This window comes from Cetorhinus maximus, chromosome 2, assembly GCF_964194155.1.
Source record: "Cetorhinus maximus chromosome 2, sCetMax3.hap1.1, whole genome shotgun sequence".
Lineage (NCBI taxonomy): Eukaryota > Metazoa > Chordata > Chondrichthyes > Lamniformes > Cetorhinidae > Cetorhinus > Cetorhinus maximus.
Genome location: NC_135880.1, coordinates 172,254,560 through 172,281,066, shown reverse-complemented (window position 1 = coordinate 172,281,066; position 26,507 = coordinate 172,254,560).

Here is a 26,507-nt window from a genome sequence, read left to right as displayed (position 1 = left end):
GCAAGGGGCCGTGAGCACCTCCACCAATGACGGTCCCATTGTCACAATGGGATTGTACAACTCACCCAGTCGGCCAATTTTACAGTTGCTCATTAAAATACTCATTAATTTGCAGCCTGCACCCAAGGGGTGAAAAGTTCTGGAGCATTTGGTGGTACTGTTATGTTTTTGTGTTGCATAAGTGGGCAGAAAAGCTTCAGAGGCCCAACTCCAAGCATGTCAATGGAGCTGCTGCTGAACAGTCTGAGCTGCAGAAGAATGCTCACTTTTGATAAGCTTTTCCAAGTGCATGGCTGCTTCTCTTACCACCCCCACCGCTCTGGCATGTACTTGAGTATTTCCTTCAGTCTGTCTGTGCTGCCGCCCCCACCCCCACCCCCAACCCCGGCCTACCGCCTGCTATGACACTCAGCGCCAACAAGGCAGAAAACTCTGGTCATAGAGTCATAGGGCTGGACTTTCATCATGGAGGTGAGAATTGGGGGGTCAGGAATTTTCCCAACAGCACAATCCCACCCTTGGTCCCAGAGTGCTGGCAGGCAGGATTTTCATCTTCTGGAGGGCAGGATGAGTTGGGGCTGCCACCAGAGGTGGCTGGCCCAAAGCGGAGGCAGAGGCAGGTTGATGTTGAGATGGCCAGCTTGAAAGGTCAGAGCCATCAGCCCAGCTCTTCAGGACAGCACAAAGCCTCCTCACCATCAGCCTCTTAATCCTCCACGCCTTTCACCAGCTGCTTTAACCTCTCTCACCTCCCTCACACCCCTCCCCACCCATACTCCCTTCATCCCCCATTCCATTGCTTGGGCCCCCTTTAAACCCTGCTATACCCCCTAACTTCCTTAGCCCTCAACACTCTCATCTAGTATCCACTTTATAAACGGAACTCACAAGCCCCTTAATAGCATTTGGAAGCCTTTGAAAAGCTCATAAATCTATCAAGATAAACATACGTCACTCAAATGGGCTCTTACAAAACTTTATTATCTTCAGAAGTTCATAAATTTGTCAAAGCCCCAAGATTCACATTCCCCAGGACAGCTGTATCAATAAACCCTTCAGTGCAGAATCATTAGCTCCTTTGATGGCAGCCAGTGAAAGCTTTCAAACAGCAAAACTGATTGTTGAGCTCTTCTGCAAAGAACGACTGAAAGCCAGGGAGAGATTTAAACAATCAGCTCTGTATATCACACTGGGCTAACTTTTCAACATTGTATAATGCAGAATAGCACTTAATCCAGATAAAAGCAAAAATCTGCGGATGCTGGAAATCCAAAACAAAAACAAAAATACCTGGAAAAACTCAGCAGGTCTGGCAGCATCTGTGGAGAGGATCACAGTTAACGTTTCGAGTCCGAATGACCCTTCAACAGCACTTTATCCAGTCCTTACTCTATTCTAATGTACATGAAGCCATTTCAACTTTTACAATGCTATTCTTTTACTTGACAGCTTGCCGATTGTCAGAAATAACAACCTGGTCACCGCATCATGTAATGGTCACTTATATTTTCCAATCACAGCACCATCATTACCCACTTTAGGGGTATACACAGATATAACTCAGACTACAGCATTTCAAGATGAACTGTGAAGAAGGCAACACCATTTTTATTTGCCTCTTACACTCCTCCCACCTTCAATCCATAGTTCAAGCATTCACTAGCCAGGTGTGATTCAGGAAGGTTTTTGAGAGCATGGCTGCCTCGCTGAAAATTGAAAACGTTTTAAAATTCCCGCTTCCGGAATGATGCCGGAAACCGTAGTCTGTTGGGTTCTGAACCCGTGCCCTTTTCCTGCTCCACTGAAAGTAGCCGGAGGCAGAAAAGGAGGCAGGACTTCCACCTTAGTCGTTCGACAGCCATTTTTTTTCCAATTCCCCACTTCATGTGGTCCTGAAACAGGAGAGCAAAATCCTGCCCGTAGAGTCATAAGGGCACAGAAGGAAGCCATTTGGTCCATTCAGCACATGCCAGCACTCTGTAGCACCATCCATTCAGTCCCATTCCCTGTTCTATTCCTGCAGACCTGCAAGTTTATTTCCCTCAAGTGTCCGCCCAATCTCCTTTTGAAATCTATGGTCTCGGCTTTCACCAGCCCTACAGTAGAGCAATCTTCTAATTGTCATGTTAAGAGCAGTACCTGGAGTTGCTGTAAGTTCATTTAAGGTTCTTTCTACTGTTCATTGAACAAAACATAAACTCTGATAATTATTTCATTTCATAATTAGGGGTTTAAAAATGATGCTTGATTTTATTTTTAATTTTGCACTGCTGATTGGGAGAGCAAAGGCAACTGGCAATTGTGCATCATTCTTTCTGCTATTGGCCAATTTTCAATGCTGTTTAGTAAATAGAATACATGTGAGAACAGGATCTGGGTGGTGTAGCCAGAGCAGAATCAGCGCCAGGGAGTCTGAAAAATTGTTTTTCTGAATCACCAATTCCAAACCATAACCTTAGCTTGCATTCATATAGACCTTTAATGTAGAAAAAAAGTACTTCCAAGGCCAAAGGACAAAACTAACATTGAGCCAAATAAGGAGACATTAAGGGAGGGTTTCCAAAAACTCCCTCACAAAAAAGTGGGCCTTAAGGAAGGTATTTAGGGACAAAAGGAATGTGGACAAATAGAGGAGTTTAGGGAGGGGAGGGAACTAGAGATAGAAACTATGATAAAGAAGAAAAACTGTGCTTATGACAGATGTCAGGTAGGAAATACAATTGAGAACTAGGCTGAAAAAGAATGTTCAGAGGGGAGGTGATAAAGCAAAGAGAAGCAAAGAGGGAGCATGAAAAGAGACTGGCAACCAACATAAAAGGAAATCCCAACATCTTCTAAATGTATATAAATAGTATAAGAGTTGTGAAAGGAGGAATAGGACTGATTAGGGACCAAGAAGGGGATTTGTACATGAAGGCAAAGGGCATAGCTGAGGTACTAAATAAGTACTTTGCCAAATAAATGCCTTTACCAAGGAAGAAAATGCTACCACTTAGATTAGGAGAGATAAACACGAGAGGACATGGCTTTAGGGTGAAAGGGGAAAGGTTTAGGGGGAACATTAGGGGGAATTTCTTCACTCAGAGAGTGGTGAGAGTGTGGAACAAGCTACCATCTGACATGGTAAATGCAGGCTCACTCTTAAGTTTTAAGAATAAATTGGATAGATACATGGATGGGAGAAGTCTGGAGGGTTATGGACTAGGTGCAGGTCAATGGGACTAGCGGAATAATATTTTGGTACAGGCTAGAAGGGCCAAATGGCCTGTTTTCTGTGCTGTAGTGTTCTATGGTTCTACCCTGGCCATGGTGCAAGAGGAAGTAATTCAGGCACTAGGACTATTGATAAGGAGGAGGTATTGGATAGGCTGTCTGTACTTAAAGTGGATAATATACCAGAACTGGAAGAGATACATTCAAGGATACTGACGGAAGCGAGAGTGGAAAATGTGAATGCACTTGGCCAAAACTTTTCAATCTCCCTTAGACTCTATGATAGTGCCAGAGGACTGGAGGTTACAAACATTACACCCTTGTTCAAAAAAGGGTGTAAAGATAAGCTAAGCAACTACAGGCCAGTCAGTTTAACTTCGGTGGTGGGGAAACTTCTAGAAACAATAATTCGGCACAAAATTAATCATCACTTGGACAAGTGCAACTTAATTAAAGAAAGCCAGCATGGATTTCTTAAGGGAAAATCATATTTAATTTACTTATTGGAGTTTTTTGAAGAGGTAACAGAGAGGGTTGATGAGGGCAATGCAATTGATGTGCAGTACATGGGCTTCCAAAAGGGCTTTGATACAGTGCCACACAACAACTTGCGAACAAAGTTATAGGCCATGGAATAAAAGGGACAGGAGCAACATGGGGCAGAATTTTCAGGTCGGTGTGCGGGCACGCACCTGACCTAATCAGATGCGCAATCACGCAGGATGACGTCAAGCAGGCGCACAAAAGTCGGAAGCGCACCCGCTGACAATTATAAGGCCAACTAGTGCAATTAAAATTGTAATTGTCTCTGATTTTTCGTGGTCTGTCCTCAGAGCCTCCCACAACCCCTCCTGCCCTTGGACCACCCCAACCACCCTTCCCCGACCTCAGAACCCCTCGGACCCCACAAACCCCCTCAACCTGAGACCCCCCAACCACCCATTCCCAGATATCAGGCACACATCCAACCTCGGACCCCCTGACCGAGGATCCCCTGACCTTGGACACCCCAACCAGCCCCCAGACCTCGGAACCCCACCCTTGACCTTGGAGCCCCTACCCCACCCCCAACCTTGGGCACCCCCCCACATTGCCCCCACCCCACCTCGGGCACCTCCAATACCCCCCAACATCAGACCCCTGCAACCCTCCTCACCCCCGACCTTGGACCCCACCCTCCGGACTTCCAACACCCCCACCACCCTCCCAGGCTTCCAACCCGCTGCCCCCACCCTGGGCCTCCAAGGTACCCCTGCCCCCGCCATCCCCCAAGAAACCTCCTCTGACCACCTCCCAGAAACCTCCAACCACTCATGGACACCCTCAATCCCCAAATCCTATCTACTTACCTTAGATACGTACCTTCCCCTAGCCTGTCAATTTCCCTGGCCCTTTGAACTTTCCTGCTTTATGGCAGTGCCATAAGATAGGGGGCGTGGTCTCCTTGAATACACTGGAGCTAGACTGCACCGGGACCTGCAAGGAGTCTTTTGATGCAGACCCCAAGCAGCTCCGGCGAACAGAAGTGTCAGTGTTATTTTAAAGACCAGGTAAGTAGGTATTTATTATTTATTATTCCTGGGGGCCAGCACTTTCCGACGCTGGTTGAAGGTTACGGCCCAGTGTAGAGCTTCAAAATGACATAGACAAGTTGGTGGAATGGGCGGAAAGTTGGAAGATGAAGTTCAATGCAGAGAAATGTGAAGCGATTCATTTTGGTAGGAAGAACATAGAGAGATAATAAAAAATAAAGGGCACAATTCTAAAGGGGATGCAGGAGCAGAGGGACCTGGGTATATATATGCGTAAGTCATTGAAGGTGTCAGAACAAGTTGAGAACATGGTTAATAAAGCGTATAGTATCCTGGGTTTTATTAATAGGAGCATAGTACACGAGCAAGGAGGTTATGTTGAACTTGTATAAGTCAATAGTTCGGTCTCAGCTGGAGTATTGCATCCAGCTCTGGGAATCGCACTTTAGGTAGGATGAGAAGGCATTGGAGACAGTGCAGAAAAGGTTCATGACAATGGCTCCAGGGATGATGAACTTCAGTTATGAAGATAGATTGGACAAGTTAGAACTTGGAGAGAAGAAGGCTGAGAGGAGATTTGGTACAGGTATCCAAATCGTGAGGGGTCTGGACAGAGTAGATAGGAAAAAACTGTTACCACCCATGAAAGGATTGCACCGATTTCAAGTAATTGGTAAAAGAAGCAAAAGCAACCTGAGGAAAAGCTTTTTTTTTAACGGAGCGAGTGGCTAAGGTCTGGAATTCATTGCCTAAGCATGTGGTGGAGGCAGGTTCAACTGAAGCATTCAAAAGGAAATTAGGCTACTATCTGGAGCGGTGGAATGTGCAGTGTCACAGGGAGAAGACGGGGCAATGACATTAAGTGAATTGTTCATTCAGAGAGCCAGTGAAGACAGTGAAGGGCTGAATGGCCTCCATCTGCGCTGTAACAATTTTGTCATTACACTGATCGGAAGGTGTTGCCACCAATTTTGCGGAAAGGATGTACAAGAGGCAAGATGCAGAGAAAGGGGAGGTTTAGAGAAGGAGAATAGGAGGGCGGTGGGAGGGTACAATGAAATGGAGAAACCAAGACTAGGGAAGGATTTAAGCACAAGGATTTTAAATTTGAGGTGCTGGGGGACTCAGGTAATCAACTGAGTTCTGCAAAAACATGGATGGTGAATGAGAATGACTTGGATTGTATAGAATAGGACAGCAGATCTTTGGATGAGATAAAGTTCAGAGGAGATGATCAGGTTGGGAAATGGTCCTGCATACGATTGGAGTAATTGAATTTTAAATTTACAAAGATATGAGTTTCAGTGGAAGATGCACTGGGAGATGGTAAAGGAAACGGTCAGTGGTTTTTGAATTGGAAGTAGGACATTAGTACCAAAATAACGTCTTAGTTCTTTGAATCCACGTTGTAGTCCTGCCATTATTTAAAATAATGGAGGCACTTTTCATTTTCACTGCCATGATGGTAATCTGGTGAAACAGACCTTGTGCCCATTTTGGAACCCCTTGGATGAAATCAAAGTGGTGATGGTGAGGTAAAAATTGGGTGCGCTCTACAACAGCAGAACAGGAGGAGAATGAAAATTGCGACAGAAATTCCAGGGCCTGAATTTCACACCTGGCGTGCACGCAATGTCGGCGGGCCCAGAAGCAGACGCATAATCTGCTTCCAGGCGAGATCACATTTCCAACATGATTTCATGCTGGGTGGCCAATTAAGGCCCGCCCAGCATGAAACGCACCTTTTCATTGGTCAGAAGGGCCGGGCGGGGGTGGGAGCCTGTTGGGCACCGGGAACTCATAAGCAGCAGAGGCAGCTCCCTGATGCTGCCAGGGGACATGGAGCACTGTCATACTCAAGGAAGAAAAATTTGCATGGAATAACAATGGCATCTGCACCTGCTGTGCATGCCAGGCAGGAGGGCAAGTCTGGTGGGCATTCGCCCCCCCTTGCCCCGGTTCTCAAATGAGTGCCTGCGAATCCTTGTAGAGGAGGTCAGTGCCAGGCAAGACATCTTGATACCCAGGGATGGCACGAGGAGGCCACCATGCCTCACCAAGAATGCATGGGCAGAGGTGGCAGCCCAGGTCAGCAGCCATAATGCTGCGCAGCGCACATGGGTGCAGTGCTGTAAAAGGTTCCATGATCCACTGCGTTCAACAAGGGTGAGTACTGAGTAGGCATGGATCTGTGTGGGGAAGCGTTAACAGCTGGCCGTCCCCCTGTGGAGCTCAGGGGTGTAAGAGTCTGAGTGCCAACTGTCAGTGGCATCGGCGCCGACCAAGGCGGTGATCTCTGGCTGCTTGGCCTGATTGCTTTGTGGGTTGGGGGCCACTACTCAGATGTGCATGCAAAATGTCCCTCAGGTGGGGTTGGCCAGGCTGCAGTGGCACTGCAGGTAGAGAGTGGACTAATCCCCTTTCCTTTCAAGAGAAGAGAAGCCAAAACACCATTGAGAGATCAAGGTCAGGCGGAGGCCCCCCACACCTGATGATTCTGACAAGGTACGAGATGGGTGCCCTGGAGATGAAGTGCCGATACCCAGCTTGGTCCAACAGTCGTGGAGAGGCAGGGGTCTCTGACGAAGGTAAGAGTGCAGTGCATAGATGCGAGAGTGTGTAAACATTCTTGTGTTGTCTCATCTGAAATGGAAACCTCAAACCTGGAGTCCCCATTGGTTCATTGAAAGACAATGGCACCATGATGCAGGTCTCCATTGTCTCACCAGCCTGCCTAGCATGCGCAGTGACAGTGTAATATCTAATATTAATGACATGTCGTTTTCCTCCCGTAGAATAGCCATCCAGTAAATAATTGCAGGACCCCGAGGAGCCACCCTTGATGTCAGAGTGCCCATCAGATGCACCTGTATCACACCCCCTCTCTGCACCAGGCACCAGCGCAGATACCAGCACTTCGGTGGGCATTAGATCGTCAACTACAATGTCAGTGCATGCAGTGAGGGCACAGCACACTCGCATGAGAAGCTGATGGAGGCAGAAAGTGCCCAGGGCGCCAGAAGTCGGAGGACTGCTGAAGACCAGGACCATGCTGGGGCCGAGGCAGATGACGAGCCTCTGGACTTGTCTATTAGATGGCAGATGCTGGACGTCCAGCAGGATGCGCAGGAGGATCCGGCAGTTTGCGTGCCAAGGCGTCTGTCATGGAGGAGCCCATGCAGAACATGAGCACTGTGTGACCCTCATGGCCAAACACACTGCCTCCCCCATTGAGTGGTGACTCTCATGGAGAGGCAGCTCCAGGAACAGAACCAGTGGTCCTTGCGGTTGCGCTCAGACCTGCAAGCCCTCACACAGACAATGACCCCAGGAGGTCACTGCCAGTGTGAAAGAAAGATGAGGCACCTAGTCTCTCTCCTAGGTGCCCGTCCATCAAAGGTGAGCAGGGAGGCCCAGATAGACCTCACGTTGGCGGACGAGCTTCGTGCCATCTCTGCGGGCTCCTCTCATGGTGCTCTGGATGGCAGCAGCAGTTCCTATTGACAAAGGCACCCGGCTGACCCGCTGGCGCCTTGATGGCCACATGTGTGCAGTCAATGGCACCCTGGATGAGGGGGAACCCAGCAATTGCAGAGAAGCCTCTGGCTCACTCAGCCTGGCTGGCCTCGTGCATCTGGTAATAATAAATGTCATGACCTGCCTGATCAGAGCATCAGTGACCAGCTTGACGCAACTATGGACAGCTGATTGGGATACCCCGCACAGATCCCCCACTGACCCCCGGAAAGAGCCGGAGGCATAGAAGTTGAGGGCCACCATGACCTTCGGAGCCACTGGCATGGGGTGTCCACCCACACAGTTGGAGCTGATCTCAGGCCCAATCATCTAACAAATGGAGGTCTCTGTCTCCCTGGAGAGGCGGAGCCTCCTTTGGCACTCTACCACTGACATGTTGAGGTAGCTGTATTGCTGCCTGTAAAGCCTGACAGCAGGATAGTGGTCTCTTCTGCAGCCCCTTCTGCCTTGGACTCCTCTGGCCCTATGCCTTTCCCCCCACAGGTCGCTCCCCTGGACGCTGCCTGTGAATGCCTGGCCTCATCTCCCTTCTGACCCTCTCTTCCTCCTCAGAGGAGATATCACCAGTGGAGTAGACAATCCCCATTACCAGAGGAACAGAAGGCTGTCTGGTTACTGGAAGGGTCCACACAATATATATCCTCCAGGGGCCTTGGAGACACCAATGAGTCCTGAGATGAAGGCTAGCAATGCAGAGCCTGAAGCTCAAAATACTGATAGGGCTGTCAAGTGTCACTAAACAACCAGCAGCAAATCATCTCCTAAGCTTCTCACTACTCACAATGGAAATGCTCCGGACCCATTTTATCCCATCCATGGATCACAATTTTATAAAAACGTACTGCCCACCTGCCCATTCTACCCATGCAACAAGCGCAAAACTGCATGGGTAATGTAAAATCATGATCAATAGGCTTTTTAATGGCCTTAATTGGCCCTTTAATTGTCGGCAGGTCTCCCGTATGTGCCCGCCGAACTCAGTATTGCACACATGCACAATGACAACAGGTCATTCACCCAGCATCATTTCACGCAATTTCACATGGGCTGGGCACACACCCAGCCTTGGAATGTAAAATTCATGCCCAGGTTCACTTTTGTTGCATTTTTAACAATCTTACGTACCCATGCCTCTATTAGATCACCTTGAAGTTACCTCTATTCTCGGTGGGGAAACCAAGGTCATTCTTCAGCCTTTCCCCGATAATTTGAACCCCAGATTGTTATGACACAGCAGTTGGTAAAGGCTGAGTTATTTAAAATCCCAGAGGGAAACTTTAAACAACTGTCATAACCTATATTTTCTTTCAATTGAGATGTTTGAGATGCAACTCTGAATTCAGAAATGAAACCACCAAGCCTCCAGAGGTGTTTTTTATATAAATTAAATTAAACATTTATTAATTTAACAGGGAATTAAACACATACACCTGTTTATAAATTACCACCATAATAACTTTAAAAAAATCCCTAAGTTAATCACTCCCAGGCAATCTTCCCCAAAGCAACAATGACCCATAGACTTAAACAGACACCAGGCAAAGCACATTGTATCTTATGAATTCAAAATGAGGTTCCTTTCACTTTAGTTCCTTCGCAGAGTTGTAGTCTTATAGATGGCATGCCTCTGACTCACATGCAAAACTCATTTCTCTATAGATACCTAGCCTCTCCTTTGAATGCAAATTCTCATTGTATCACCAGGCCCTTTGAACTCCACCTCTTCTAACAATAAAACCCCTTTCATAGTACCAATCTTATTAGTAATATAAAAATATTGCTAGGTGTCTCCTAGCTAGGTGCAAGATTTCACCCCCAATCTTTGAATGGTTTATTCAACAAAATGCAAATGTACCCTCTACCTTACTGTTTAGCATCTCAAAACTACTATACATCAAAGCATGCAGACTAGCTAGCTTTAATCCAATTAAGACTCACACACTCACACCCACAGACACAGACCCTACTACAAGTCCATTTTAAAATAATTTCCAATAGCATTATATACATTAATATCTTCATGACAAGATGTATAGGATCTTTTACACCCACCTGAGAGGACGGACATTGGTTTAAACTCTCATCTGGAAGATTGTGGAGGGATCCAAAATTAACTCTAGTATAAAATAAAAACAGAAAATGCTGGAAAAACTCAGCAGGCCTGGCAGCACCTGTGGAGAGAGAAACAGAGTTAACGTTCTAAGTCCATCTGACCTTTCTTCAGAGCTGAACACTTCAGCTCTGAAGAAGAGTCACATTGGCTCGAAACCTTAACTATGTTCCTCTCTCCACAGATACTGCCAGGCCTTCTAAGCTTTTCTAGCATTTTCTGTTTTTATTTTATATTTCCAGCATCTGCAGTATTTTACTTTTAATCAACTCTAGTATCTTGGGAAAGAGATTGGCAGGCATTATAAGTGTATCTGGGTCATTTTTCAGACAGATTGGATTCTGCCTGGACTTCTGTTGACTAATAGATGTTTGTTGAGTTTGCTGTGTGATTACACTGACAATAAAAGCCAGAATAGAAAGGTTGCCAACAGATGGATGATATGTGTGAGAGTTGGAACAATTGCCACACCACCAACGCAAGTAGCAAGCTCATCCTCAAAACAAAACCTTTAATTTTCCAGTGCAAAATTAACTTATAAAAAGACAGATCTTATAAAGGAAGATTTTCTTAAATTGTGTCCTTTGTAAATTGAGCCCCATTGTACCATTGAAGCATGCCATTGTGAAGTATTTTATTAGCAATATACTACACATGTATCAATACTGCAACATGAATCCTGAAAACTCATGCATGTTCTGCCAATTTCTCACTGTAAGTGCAGCAAGGGGTCAGGGCAACAGCCAAGCAGAGACTCAGCATAATTTGGGATGTACCATTTCGCTGTGAATTCTCTTGGTCTGCCCCAAAAGACAATTCAATGGAAAAATTTAATCCTGCTATTGTATTTATTTATTTATTTATTTATTTTCTGGTTTCAAAACATGACAAATTTCAGTTACTAAGGATAATATTGTCTTTTCTTGCAGAAAGCATATTAAGTCATTAGGGAGGAAAGTAAAACAGAGCAACATTTAAAGCCTTGGGAGGTACTGATTACAGATTAGTGTTGTTATGTAACATTGGGATTCCCGTGAAAGTGCCACCAAGTGGGTTTCCCATTTGAAATGTCTACATAGCATTCCACAATGAACAACTGTGAAACAGAAAGCAGGATTATATAGATAGAAAGCCTATACTATACAGACCAGAGAGAGAGGGAGAGAGAGAGAGAGAGGATAGCTTTTTTGCAGAAGATTATTTGGAATTGATGTGACAGGAAGGATGAATAGTTTCGTTTTCTTGATGCTTAAAGGCTGATTTCATGAAATCACAGTCCAAGGGGGTAACTTTTCCCTTCCCAACTTCGGTGATAAATTGGTGACGTTAATCACTGGCCAACATGAGTGAAGTTGCCAACCAAAAGTCCTAAAATCATCCTTCATTCTCTTCTTGTGCTGATAGAATAAGAAATTTAGGACATTTGGTAAGCCATGAGGAATGTGACCACCACAAAAATGTCCAATGATTGAAATTGCACTCAGATATTGGCACTTGACACAATAAAGCACGTAAAATGAACAGGTGAACAGCTTCAATAAAGTAAGAGTTGGAAATTTCATTAAAATGCTCATTAATGAAATCACTCTGACTGATTTCCACCTTCACACTGGCAGTAATTTAGTAGCACATTATGAGATTGCAATCATTTTAAAATTAGTAAAGTCCAAGATACATTAAACTGAAGAGTGGATCTGTTCATCTTTCACAGGAACGTAACCAGCCCCAAGTTGGGTATTTTTAAATGCTTAGGGTGTACAGTGGAGGTGCACATTGTCATCTAATGACAAAAGAAGAAAACAAAAGACTTGCATTTATTTTTTTAACACAAAGATGATTTATTTGACATGTATTGACAATATTAGTCCCCATAACTGGGCTGCAGTTTATTAACATCACTGAAACAGAGCCCAACGAACATAGTTCAGTCCTGAATATGATTAACAGCAAAATCCAATCATTATTGTTACTTGTGAACTCGCCTGTGTCTCAGCAGTGTAGATAAATAAGCAAATCCTTTCCCACATTCAGAGCATGTAAATGGTCTCTCCCCAGTGTGAACTCACTGGTGTGCCAGCAGGTTGGATGACTGATTAAATCCCTTCCCATATCCAGTGCAAATGAACGGTCTCTCCCCAGTATGAACTGGCTGGTGTCTCAGAAGGTTGGATGGGTGAGTGAATCCCTTCCTGCACTCTGGGCAGATGAATGGTTCCCACCACCCTCCACCACCACCGCCCCCCCCCCACCCCCCGCCCCACTGTGCGAACTTGGTGATGTGTCAGCAGGATGGATAACTGAGTGAATCCCTTCCCACACTCAGGGCAGGTGAGCAGCCTCTCCGCAGCGTGAATTCGCTGGTATACAGTGAGGTGAGATGACCGCCTGAACCCAGTCCCGCAGCGCGAGCACCTGAACGGTCTCTCGTCAGCGTGAACGCGTTAATGGAACATCAGGCCCTGGGAGTTTTTAAAGCACTTCTCACGGTCTGAGCATTTAAAAGGTCCCTTGTCAGTGTCAATCCACTGGTGTGTCAGCAGATGGGATTGCTGAGTGAATCCCTTGCATTTATGTTGTACTTTTCATGGCCTCAAGATGCTCCAAAATGCTTCATAGACGATGAAGGTGGAGTGATTATTGTAATGTAGGAAACTTAGCAGCCAATTTGTGCACAACAAGCTCCCAAGGGCAGCAATCAGAAAAATGACCAGATATTTTATTTTGGCTATGTTGATTGAGGGACACCATGGAGAACTCCCCCGCTGTTCTTCAGATTAATACTGTCGGATATTTTACGCACCCAAAAGGGTAGATAGGACCTCAGTTTAACACTGAAAGACAGTACCACTAATGGTATAGCACTCTGTCAGTACTGCACTGGAGCGTCAATATGCAGTGTGTGCTTAAGTCTCTGAAATGTAACTTGAACCTACAACTATCTGACGGCACAATGTTATCAACTGAGCCATAGTTGTCACTGCATTGTGCTATATAAGCCTCAATCAGGTATAACTATCATACATCTTTACATTTAGAAAAATATCCCAGGAATGAGATGGTTTCCTGGACCTTTTTAGCGCATTTTTTGCCCCCAGGAATAGAAATACAGAGAAACTAAATGATGTGCTGTCAAAAACTGATCTTGATCAAGGATCAATGATAATGAACTTCTTTGGGTCCATTTGCACAGCCGTAGCATTGGTATGCAGCCTGGATCTGGAGACAGTCACCAACTCAACATTGGACTGAAGCAGATAAAGGTTCCCTGGCATCTCACTTTGCTTCACTAAGGAGCCAGTTTAAGACCTCACACCTGATTAACACTCCAAGGTTAGTCAGTATGAACGTGAAGCAATATTGGCACAGGATTGACACTAAACTAACTTTCATAACTTGAGCCAGGTACTGCAATTGTTACTCATTCCAGTCCTGAATCATTGTTATTTTTACTGTGGCCCCATTGAGAAAATTGTACCTCTTAATCTGAATATGATAATTGTATTCCTTGGTTCAGTACCTGGCTGGTTTGATTACTGTCAAAGACTCAACAAGCTTATAAATAGCATTCTTAACAGTGCTAAAGAAATTGGCCAGAACTGGATGTAAAATATCAAACTTTAATTCCAAAATTCAAATATGAATATTTAAAGTGCTCAATACTACATTCCTTTGTGTATTATTTTCATACTGGCATGAATTCATTAATGTTAATGCTTATGTAGCAACGGTGCGTGTGGGAGGGTAGCAAGAGCACATTAAGCATTCATCAGTAAACTTCACCAGCTGGAAATTCTGCCACGTAAGTAACTGATTTATTTGTCAAAAAAATCAGAATAGTTGTTTTTCTAGTGAATTTGTAATGATGTTTTCCTTTTATTTTAATGGAATACTGAAATCTTCACGAATGCATTGAGATGCATAAAAATTCTCTTTAACAATGCATCTGAAGAATTCTATTTTTACAAATGGCCTTTGATTCCCACACCTAAAAGTGGTGAGGATTACTCATTCAGGTGCTCAAAATGAACATTAAATCACTGTCATTGAAGTAAAATTCGAAGGTAAAATTTACTAATAATTTGGGCACATAACACTCAAGAAAATATGAAACAAAAACAGAAAATGCTGGGAATACTCAGCAGATCTGACTGCATTGGTGGAGAGAGAAGCAGAGTTACTATTTCAGATCGATGACCCAACCTGTTCTGACAAGAGGTCATTGACCTGAAACACTTAAGTATTTTTCTCTCTCCAACCCCGGTGCTGCCTGACAGCTAAGCATTTTTTCCAAAAATTTGTAAAATTATATTTCATAACAGTTCAAATTGGGCATTACCAAATATGCGCTACAAGCTCCTTCCATACAGCATGTGACACTCGAAGGTGCTTCAATACAATTGCAATTACACATGATATTTACAATATACATTCCATGGCAGAGATACTGCCTGAGGGATTCTACACAGTTTCCAGCCTTTCATTTTACTATGGCAGGGGAACTTAGACAGTGTCTGTTCCTCATTGAGGCTTTGTGGAGGCTGCCCCAAGCTGCCCCTCAGCACGTAGTCTTGGATCTTGGAGTGTCAATCTGCGACACTCTGTTAAGGATAGCTGTTTGCTCTGGAAGACCAAGTGTCAGGCAGATGAAAGAACGTCTTTCACCGAGCTGTGGTCCTCTAACAGTAGTTGATGTTTGTCTTGGACTGCATCCCTGAAAACAACACAAAGAGCACAGAATCGTGTGCCATGGAGCTGCTCGGGATGAACCTCGACAAAAACCACTGCATCTCTTTCCAGGCCTTCTTTGAAAAGGTGCATTGCAGGAGGTGCAACAGTCTCTTCCCCACCACAGCCACCTCAAGGGCAGCATGCAGAGGGGGTGCTGGAAAGAAATATATTTTTTATATTTTTATATTAATGCAGAGGGGGTGACTCTCCAGGAGCGCAGGATGGATCTGACGGGGAGGACCTTTCTCACCACCAGTGAAGCAATGTCTTTGCATTTGTTTGAAAGTTCTGGTGATTAGGCATTCGGCCAAATGACTTTGGCAGTCTGCGCATAGTAACATCCAACAGGATTCACCATCTCCTTTTCCCACAGGGCCTCAAGGACGTTACGTGCAGACCACTGCCTGATGAACTAGTGGTCAAAGCTGTTTTTATGCATAAACTTCTCCACAAGGGACAGATAGAATGGCGCAGTCCAACTGACTAGAGCGTTCCACAATAATATGACCGGATCCATCCTTCGCAACACCGGGGACAGTTAGAACATCAACAAGTAATGACTGATGCAGCCACACACAAAAGTGGCTCTCAGGACGAGGGCTACATTGTGTATGTTTTCATCCTACCTTGTCTAGAGATTTGTTCATCGTGTTTCCATGGAGGTGGGGCATTTTTGATCTCCAGACAAAAGCGGAAGGTGACACGTATGCAATCGCCACACGTAGGAGTGGGACACCGGCCAGACCTACGCCACATACAGCAACGTTGAGGGTGCTTTGTACCTGATGAGCAGATTCTTACCCAAAATGCAGACGGAGCATCGCTTCCACATGCCCAGTTTTTGGCCAGGAATTTACGTCTTGTGGACAGACGGGCGCACGAGCCAACCCGAACGGATGTGAAATGGCGCAAGATGACATTGGGTGAGCATCACGATGTCATCCCGCACGCGAGCAATCTTCAGGTCGACAGGCACGTGCTGGTGTCGGAGCCGCACCCACCAACAATTAAATGGCCACTGAAGGCCATTAAAGAGGCAATTGATCCCGATTTTATGTTGCCAGTGCAATTTTGTGCTCGTCGCATGGGCAAACCGGGCAGGTGAAAGGGGCCGCATAAGATGCCACTATCCTGCTGCCAGGGTATACAGGCGGCGATGCAGCTACCTCAATATGTCCAAGGTGCAATGCCGAAGGAGGCTTCACCACTCCAGGGAGACTGTGACCCCCATTTGTCAGGTTATTGGGCCTGAGATCAGCTCCAACTGTGTGGGTGGACACCCCATGTCTGTGGCTCTGAAGGTCAAGGTGGTCCTCAACTGCTATGCCTCCGGCTCTTTCCCGGGGACAGTGGGGGATCTGTGTGGAGTCTCCCAATCAGCTGTCCACAGTTGCATTAAGCTGGTAACAGAAGCTCTGTTAAGGCAGGTAATGACATTTATTCATTACCGTGAGAACGAGGCCAGCCAGGCTAAGCAAGCCAAAGGATTTGCAGCAATTGTTGGGTTCCCCCGCATCCAGGGTGCAATCAACTTCACACATGTAGCTATCAAGGCACCAGCGGGTCAGCCGGGTGCCTTTGTCAACAGGAAGGGATTCCACTCGATGAACGTCCAGATAGTCTGTGACCACAAGACACAGATTCTGCAAGTCTGTGCTAGGATCCCTGGCAGCTCCCATGACGCTTCCATTCTCAGACACTCCCAGGTGGCAAGGCTACTCAGTGCTCCAGTCCGACTGGATGGATGGCTGCTGGGTGACAAGGGCTATCTGTTGAAAAGGTGCCTTATGACGCCTCTCCGCCACCCAAGAACAGAGGCAAAGCAGCATTATTATAGGAGTCATGCCTCCACAAGGGCAGTGATACAGAGGAACATAGATCTTCTGAAGATGTGCTTCCAATGCCTGGACCATTCAGCGGGGAGCACTATAATATCCCCCAGAGCGGGTGTCACTGATAGTTGTTGCATGCTGCACTCTCCACAATCTGGCACTGGCAAGGGAGGGCCCACTGGAGGAAACAGATCCTGAGGCAGCTCCACAGGCCACAGAGGATGAATCCAGTGGTGAGTCAGAAGAGGAGCACAGTGAGGAGAATGCTGAGGGCGTAGGCAGACCTCTATATCTTTCAGGGAGGCAGGGATGCCTTGATCCAACGTTCCTTCAGCTAGACTGCCAAAGATCTGCTTCCACCTCATGCCAGGGGGTGCCGCCTCTATCCAGGATGTCTGGAATGACCCTTTCATTTGAACCCGACGTCTATTCAGAGCCTGTGCAATAAATTTAGAGCCATCTCACGTCCAGCATACTCAGGCCATTGAGACAAAATCAAAATTTATATCATGTTGGCACTCACATCAAATGAGCATAACAATATATGGTGTTAATTGTCACACCAGTAAACATGTAAACAAAACATGGCAGAACAGAAGATCACCCATGAACAGTCCACCTTGTGCTCATGGTGCCTTAAACTTACATTTGCGAGAGCTACATCTTGTTGCCCACCCACCCCCGCCCCCCCAATGGTGGTGACATTGGAGGCTGCCTGCTGACTGTCTTGTTGGCCTTGATGACCTTGGTGGTTGTCCTCTGGCCAATGGAGCCTGTGCTGGCCCCACCTGGGAGGGAACTGCCAGTGCCACAGCTGGAATCTCCCCCGTCATCGCAGCCACTTCAGATGCCACAGTCGCTAGCAGAGGGGCGGAGGAGCTGCTGCTATCATCCAGAGCGCCCTGTGAGGAGCCGCAGAGATGACAAGCAGTTTGTGTACCAACATGAGGTCACCCTGGACCTCCCTGCTCACCATTGATGAACGGGCACTTAGCTGGGATGCTGGGTCCCTTATCCATCTCCCACACTGACACTGACCACCTGAGGTCATTGCCTGCGTGCGGGTTTGCAGGTCCGAGTGCAACCTCAAGAACCCCTGATTCTGTCCATGGAGCTGCCTCTCCATGAGAATCACCACTCTCTCAATGGAGGAGGCAGTGTGCTCAGTGATGAGGGTCAATGCAGTGCTCATGTTCTGCATGGACTCTTCCACAACAGAGACTGTGGCACGCATATCCTTATGGATCTGCGCCAGACCCTTCTGCACACCCCGCTGGACATCCAACACCTTCCACCTAATGGACAACTCCAGAGGCTCATCATCAGCCTTCGAATCAATATTGTTCTGGTCTCCAGCAGTCCTGGGCACTTATGTCTCCGCCCTCACCTCAAGCGAATGTGAAGTGCCCTCACTGCAGTGCATCGACATTCTAGCCAACGATCTAATGCACACTGAGGTGCTGGTGTCTGCGCTGGTGCTTGGTGCAGAGAGGATGTGTGACCAGTGATCATCTGGCATCAAGGGTGGGTCTTCGGGGTCCTACGTTCGTGGGCGAGCTGGCGATTCTAGGGAGGATCAAGGACATGTCATTGGTTTAAGTCATCACACTGTCAATGTGCATGCCAGGCACCCTGGTGAGACAATGGAGACCTGCATCATGGTGCCATCATCTTTCAATGATTAATGGGGATTCCAGTTTTGAGGCTCCCATTAATGATGAGACTACACAAGAATGTTTACACAATCTGACACCCTCACTCTCTGTACACTGCACTCTTACCTTCGTCAGAGACCCCTGCCTCTCCACAACCAGCTGACTGAGGTGGGTGACCTCACTCCAGCTCCAAGGCATCCATCTTGTACCTCATCAGAATGAGGAAGTTTTGGGAGCCTCCGCCTGTCTTAGTTCTTTTGTTAGTGTTACGGCTTCTCTTCTCCTGAAATGACAGAGGAGCATTGATTTGTCCACTTTTTACCTGCAGCGCCGTCACAGCCTGGCAAAACCCCCGCTCTGGGACACCTTACAGAGCACATCCAAGTCGTAGCCCTCGACCCACAAGGCACTCAGGCCAAGCAGCCAGGGCTCACCCCCTTGGCTGGCGCTGCTGTCAGTGACATTTGGCACTCAGACTCTAACATCCCTGAGCTCCATGGTGTGACCAGCCCTTAACACTTCTCCACACTGATCCATGCCAACTCGGTACTCACCCTTGCCAAGCACAGCAAATTATTGAACTTTTGCAGCACTGCAACTATGTGCACCTCAGCATGTCCTGGCCGCTGGCCTCGGCTGCCACTTCCTCCCAGGTTTTTTTGGTCAGGCATGGTGGCCTCCTCCTGCCATCCCTCGGTACTAGAGTGTCCCGCCTGACACCAATCTCATCCACAAGGACCGCGAGGCACTCGTCTGAGAAACGGGCATGGGGGTCCGAGTGCCCACCCGAGCTGCCCTTCCGCCTGATGCCTCCAGCCGCTGGTGAGGTCATTGTTCAAATGAAATGGTTTCCTGGACAGACTCCAAAGATCCTCCCTTGGCAGCCTCCAGGGAGCTGCCTCTGCCGGTTTTAAAGCACCCACCCGGTCACCATTGGACCCGGCGCCCGACAGACCCCCGCCCCCGCCCGGCCCTCCCCGACTATTGAGAAGACACTTTTCACACTGGGCGGACCTTAATTGGCCATCCAGCGTGAAATCACGTTTGCAACACAACCAGCGGCCAGGAATGGATTCCACATCCACTTCTGGTCCTGCCGACTTGGCGCGCACACCAAGCGTGGAATTCAGGCTTTTGCTTTACCGTGGCTACACACTCCTTGCAGTTTTTGGCGCATACCCCAGTCCCTCCGAACCATACCCCCATCACCTTTAGGTAGTCTGACCTGACAGCGAGGGGGACAAAGGATCAGTGACCCACCTCCTAAAGAACCTGGCCTTGCTTTTGCCATGATTTACTTTGGCTCACAAGACCAGTTCGAACCGGTCACAGGTACTCATCAGGCCATGCACTGACAGCGGATCCGAGCAGAAGATGACGACGTGGTCCATGTACGGAGAGGCTTTGACCTGAGTGCCTCTGCTGCCTGGGATTGCCACCCCTCTTATGCCCACGTCCTTCCTGATGGGCTTTGCAAAAGGCTCGATACAGCACATAAACAAGATAGGAGAGAGAGGACAGCCCCATGACAAGATTTGATTGGAAAGCTTTCTGACTCCCACCCAGAAACTGCGCTATCGATATTCCAGCTGAGTTATTCCCAGTATTTTCTGTTTTTATTTCAGATTTCCAACATCTGCAGTATTTTGCTTTTGTTCAAGAAAAAATCCCTCTCTCACATTCTACTGAGGCTCTGCGATGTACAGCTGATTAAACAAAATTGAAACCAAGTTACAGAGTAGGTGAATTTACAGGGTAAAATAGAGTTATCGTTTGTTCATGCAGGAAACATTCCATTAATACTCAAACACTTTTCCAACCAGAACACGCGCTTGCAAACCATAGCATTATTATGCATTTTGCATAATCAAAACAAACTCCATCTGCATTTTGGTAATAGAGTTTTTCCATTAATACATGGTTCATGAATTGGATTTAATAGCACAGCGAAAATGTATGGCATATTTTTCACAATCTAATATGATCTCCTCCATGTGGAGGCTGAAGAATAATGAAGTTCTTGCATGAGAGTCTGGGCTAATGTCGCAGTGGATGACAATAAATAGGGAAGCATGAAAACTAGTGAGAATAAAACCAATTTAACCTAATTCAATAGCTTTTTAACTCATCTTTTATATGATTGTTTCTGTTTATCCCTGTTTTAACCCCAATCCAATCATTAGTGGTCATTTTTACCAACTCTAACAGGTGCTAATGAGGAAGCATGCAGGGTTAGCAGTCAGTCGGTGGGTAGTAGATTGTTGCTTCAAATACCACTCTAGAGACTTGAGCCCAAAAATCCAGGCTGGCGCTCCAGTGCAGGACTGAGGGAGTGCTGCACCGTCAGGGGTACAGTGTTTTGAATGAGATGCCAAAGGGAAGGCCACATCTGCCCTCTCAAATAAACATAAAAGATTCCATAGCACTATCTGGCAGGAGAACAGGGGAGTTCTTCTTGGTGTCCTGACCTATATTTATCCCTCTACCAACTAAACCAGATTTATATGGTCATTATCACATTGCTGATTGTGGTAGCTTGCTGTGCACAAATTAACTGCTGCATTTCCTACATTGCAACAGTGACTCCACTTCGAAAAGTACTTCATTGGCCATAAAGACCTTTGGAAAATCCCATGGTTGTGTAGGATGCTATATAAATGCAGATCTGTCCTTTCTTAAAATTGTGCTGCAGTGCTTTGCAAGGCAAGTGCACACATGTATCCCCCACATGGCCAACAGAAGGCAACACAAGTGGATTGTTGGTATCTCGGAGATTGCTGGCTTCCGCCAAGCACAAAGGTTAATGGATTGCACAAGCAACTCAGGTAACTTCCTAGGAGCCAGCCATAGTCCTTAATGGAGGAGGATTTCACTCTTTGAATGTGCAGTGTGTCAGCAAACATTGTGGAGCTGTGTGCACTGTTCCTGTTATGATGCTGCCATTTTGTGGAAAGTCCAAAGTACTTTTAATTTTCAACATGAGCAACTAGAGCATGTGTAGCAGCCAAGAGACAAGGGCCATCTTATGAACACCTGTCTGAAGATCCTGCTACGTCACTTTAACACTCTAGCAGAACATTTCTGCGACCAGAAGGCTGAGAATGCAGAACAACTGGAGCTTTCAAGACTGAGATAGAGAGATTTTTATTAGGTATAGCAGGATATGAAGCAACAGAGAGCTAATGGAGGCAGGAAGGCATGAGGGGCAGAATGGCCTACTCCTTTTCCATAGGTTCTGAACCAGAACAATTGCAGTGCATGTGCTGTGGTAGAATAGGTCATTGTTTGGATTGTTCATGTGGAACCCTCCAGTACAGACAACACCAAGGGTGGAATTTTCGGGTCAGCGGACGGCTGCGATTGGCGGGCCCAGGAGTGGCCGGGGAACAGATCACCGACCACGATCGGCCCCAACCGCGATTTGACACTGGCTGGCCAATTAACAGCCAGCAAGCGTGAAACACGCACTGAAAGGCTCAGCATTGCCGGGGTGGGGGCGGGAGGAGGGCGAGCCCTGAAGTCAGCACGGGTGCGGGGGAGCGGGCAATGAAAGCTCCATGAAGGCTGAGAGCTGCCTCAGGGAGCTGAAGAATTTAAAACCAATCAATAAAGATTTGAAACTGCAGAAAAAAATGTCCACACCTCAGATTCACTCACATGAAAATATAGATGATGAAAATTCTTTCCAAACATTTTTATTTTTCTTAATTAATAGTGGAAATCTCATCCGGACCTTGGATGAGGTTTCATCAAAAAGGCAAAGTCCGCCTGGCAGATTCACCCGCCTGCCAACCTGCCAACGTTGGACGGGCAGCAAAAAATCGCCATCAATTGCTGCTTTAATGGCCTTAATAGGCCTCCTAATCGTCAGTGGGCGTGCTGCCGACTCTCATGCACACCCGCCAATCGAAAGATCGTGCGAGTTCGGGATGACATCAGGACGCTCGCCCAGCATCATTGTGAGTCATTTCACGACCATGTCGGGTGTGCACCCGCACGCCGAGTGGAAAATTCTGTCCCAAGCTTCCCAAATGGTGATGCCATGTTGCATCATCCAACATGGCCAAATTATGGACACTGAGCACCAGAATGTCATCTGTGATTCTGGAGAAGGGAATATTGAAGAGGAAAGGGATGACTTTCAGCAGCTCCAGAATAAAGGCTCTCCCCAGCCAACCCTGCCAACAGAAGACTTCTCCAACTTCCTTCCATCATCTCCAAATGAAATGAAGGCCAAACAATGACCCACCTGGCACTTTATTTTATTCATTCTTAGGGTGTGGGCCTCGCTGGCTGGGCCAGCATTTATTGTCCATCCCTAGTTGCTCTTGAGAAAGTAGTGGTGAGCTGCCTTCTTGAATCGCTGTAGTCCATGTGATGTAGGTACGCCCACAGCACTGTTAGGGAGGGAGTTCCAGGATTTTGACACAGCGACACTGAAGGAACAGCAATATAATTCCAAATCCTGTCAACCAAGGCCCAGATAGTAAAGAAATACCTACATAGGACGGAATTTAATGCCTTCCCCCGAGCCAAGTTTTGTTGCAGGGAGTTATTTAATCAGGCAGGAGGGTGGCGGATGGCAACCCTGTCGCTTTTGCCCCAATTACATCTGGGGAGGGAAGGTCTATGGACAGAGATCTCACCCTGCCATTAATTGAGGGCCTTAAGTGGGCAATTAATGCCTACTTAAGGGCCTCATCCCACCATCGCTGGTATTCACCCAGTGGCGGGTGGGAGACTCACAATGATTGCTTGCATGGTTCCGGCAGTGGGGGCGGTGTCTCTTGTTCATAGGCACTCTGTGCCTGATCAAGGAACCTGGCATCAGGAATGGGGGGTGGGGGGGTGGGGTGCGGGGTTACCACTGAGGGCCACTATCCTTCCCTTGCTGCCAGACACCTTTCCTCCCCTCCCCGCAACCTTCACCCCGCCATCACTCACCTGTGGCCTGGGTCCCTCAGCGATCCTGGGCCTCGGGTGAATGCATTGCCAGTAGCTACCACCATTGGCTCTGCCAAGAAATGCACAGGTCCAGCCTCTGATTGGCCGGTAGCTCCAGGGGGGCCCTCGTCTGCCACATCCAGTCTTTACTTGGTGCTCCGTATTAGTTTTGGATGACTTCAAGTTTATGGCGGGTGGAAAACGGGAGACCAGCCAGCAGAGTACAGGAAGAGTCAAGCCTAGAGGTGACAAAGGCATGGATGGGAGATTCAACAGCAGCTGAGCTGAAGCAGGGGCAGAGTCAGGTAGAGGTGCAATCCATGGTTAATTATGTCTTGATATGCCTACAAGGGTCCTTTATAATCAATCAGCTCGCATCAATAACACAACGACACTCACCGTTGAGCAGACTCTTACTGTTATGATGAAAAGAAAGAAAATGAACCCCAAAGAGAACAAAACCGTCACATTAGCAACTCAAAACATGAAGGGTCTGTTTCACAGTACGTAATATTTAAAACAACTATATCAATTCTGGAGCGTAAGGTTTGTAGTGGATTTCCCCAGTGGTTGGTATTGGGACCTTGCTTTTCCTGATATATATAAATGATCTGGTGTGCAGGGGACAATTTCAAAGTTTGCAGATGATACAAAACTTGGAAGCATTGTAAACTGTGAGGAGGACAGTGTAGAACTTCAAAAGGACGTAGACAATTTGGCGGAGTGGGCAGATAGGCAGCAGATGAAGTTCAATGCAGAGAAGTGTGAGGTGATTCATTTTGGTAGGAAGAACATGGAGAGGCAATATAAAATAAGGAGTACAATTCTAAAGGGTGTGCAGGAGCAGAGGGACCTGGGCGTATATGTGCATAAGTCATTAAAGGTGGCAGGGCAGGTGGAGAGAGCAATTAGTAAAATATACCATATCCTAGGTATTAATAGGTGCATAGAGTACAAGAGCAAAGAGGTTATGCTGAACTTGTACAGGTCACTAGTTAGACCTCAGCTGGAGTATTGTGTACAGTTCTGGGTGCCACACTTTTGGAAGGATGTGAACACATTGGAAAGAGTGCAGAAGAGGTTTACAAAAATGGTTCCAGGGATGAGAAATGAAGATAGATTAGAGAAGTTGGGACTGATCTCCTTGGAGAGGAGAAGGCTAAGAGGAAATTTGATAGGGGTGTTCAAAATCATGAGGGGGATGGACAGAGTAGAAAGGGAGAAACTGTTCCTGCTCATAAAAGGATTGAGAATGAGAGAGCATAGATTTAAAGTGATCTGCAAAAGAAGTAAATGCGCTGTGAGAAAAAAACTTTTTCACACAGCAAGTGGTTCGGGTCTGCAATGCACAGCCTGGAAGTGTGGTGGAGGAGGCAGGTTCAATCAAGACATTCAAGAAGGCATTAACTGATTATTTAAATAGAGACAAAGTACAGGGTTACGGGGAAAAGGCAGGAGAATGGCACTGAGTCATAATGCACATTCAGAGAGTCGGTGCAGTCACAATGGGCCGAATAGCCTCCTTCTGCACTGCAATAACTCTGTGATTCTGTGATTAGATCTCTGCAATCTCATCAGGGATTTCAGCACACAGTTATGAAATTTCCACCTATATTTAAGGAATATGCAAACTCCTTGGACAGACAATTCCTAGGTTCCCCAATTCCAAGGAAAACATGACCGCAAAAATGTAATGTGATAAAATGCACAATTAATTCACTAATAATAAGATATAAAGAATACATGAGGAGACACCATCAAACTATAATATCTCTTCAAAACATATGGAATATTGGATACGTTTGTCTGAATCCTGGGTTCACCACAACATATTTTGTTTTTAAAAAAGTAAGAACAAAGATTTATCTGAAGACAAGCAACCAATAAAGTAAATTACAACTAACACGTTGTGTTTTTGCACTGAAATGGAATTGGTTTTGCCCGATTATATTACGATACCAGAGTTTTTTTTAGTCTAGTGACTGATTTAAATGGACAGGTAATTGTTTTCTGTTACAGGTCAGTCTATTGATTTCATGACATGAGGAATGCTGTTTACACAGGGAAATGAGTTTTTCTTTATTGGGCTACAGGAGTGGAAACCTCTAATGAAGGCCAAAGATATGTACACACTCAACTTTATTATGTAAGTGCCATTTAATCCTAGATGGAAAATAGGACAGAAAGCACACATTGACATCAGCATAGAGGATATACCAAACCTATCAGGGTGATGAGATAAGTAACTCTTAACTCACGGAAAGCCATGTTCCCCTGTCATGCCTGTACTTACTGACCTGGCTCCTGGTCAAGCAACACCTTGATATTAAAATTCTCATCTGTTTTCAAATCCCTCCATGGCCTCACGCCTCCTTATCTCTGTAATCTCCTACAGCCCCACAATCTTTCAAGATATCTGTACTTCTTTAATTCTGGCCTCTTGTGCACCACGATTTTAATTGCTCCAGCATAGGTGACCGTAGTGATTGTGGTAAAACCTTTCCTAATGTTTTAGAGGTCACGTGTTTGCACTGACGAATCAGCCCTAAGCACAGGTAATCTTAGGGGCGGAGTTTTCTGGTCTTGGACCTGGTTCAAGCATTAAAGCTTCTGTAAGAGCTTTGTGAATAAAGTTATCTGTTTCAAATAAGAAACCTGTCCAGTACATCAAGTTTATTATAATTGCAACGAGGATAAATAGCTCCAGCGCTGCACCTCACCCTCGTGAATGTGAGTACATTAATTCTTAAGGAAAGTAAAAAAAGCATATTCTCCAGTCATGCCACTCTTTGGCAGAATTGACCCTTATGTCTCATCCATGGAAGACTGGAGCCAGTAAATAGAGCACCTAGGTTTTTATTTCGTGGTGAATGAAATAACAGCGGAGGCGAAGCAGAAAGCAATTCTTTTAAGTGTCTGCGGGAACAAGATTTTTCCGTTCTACTACGGGGTCATT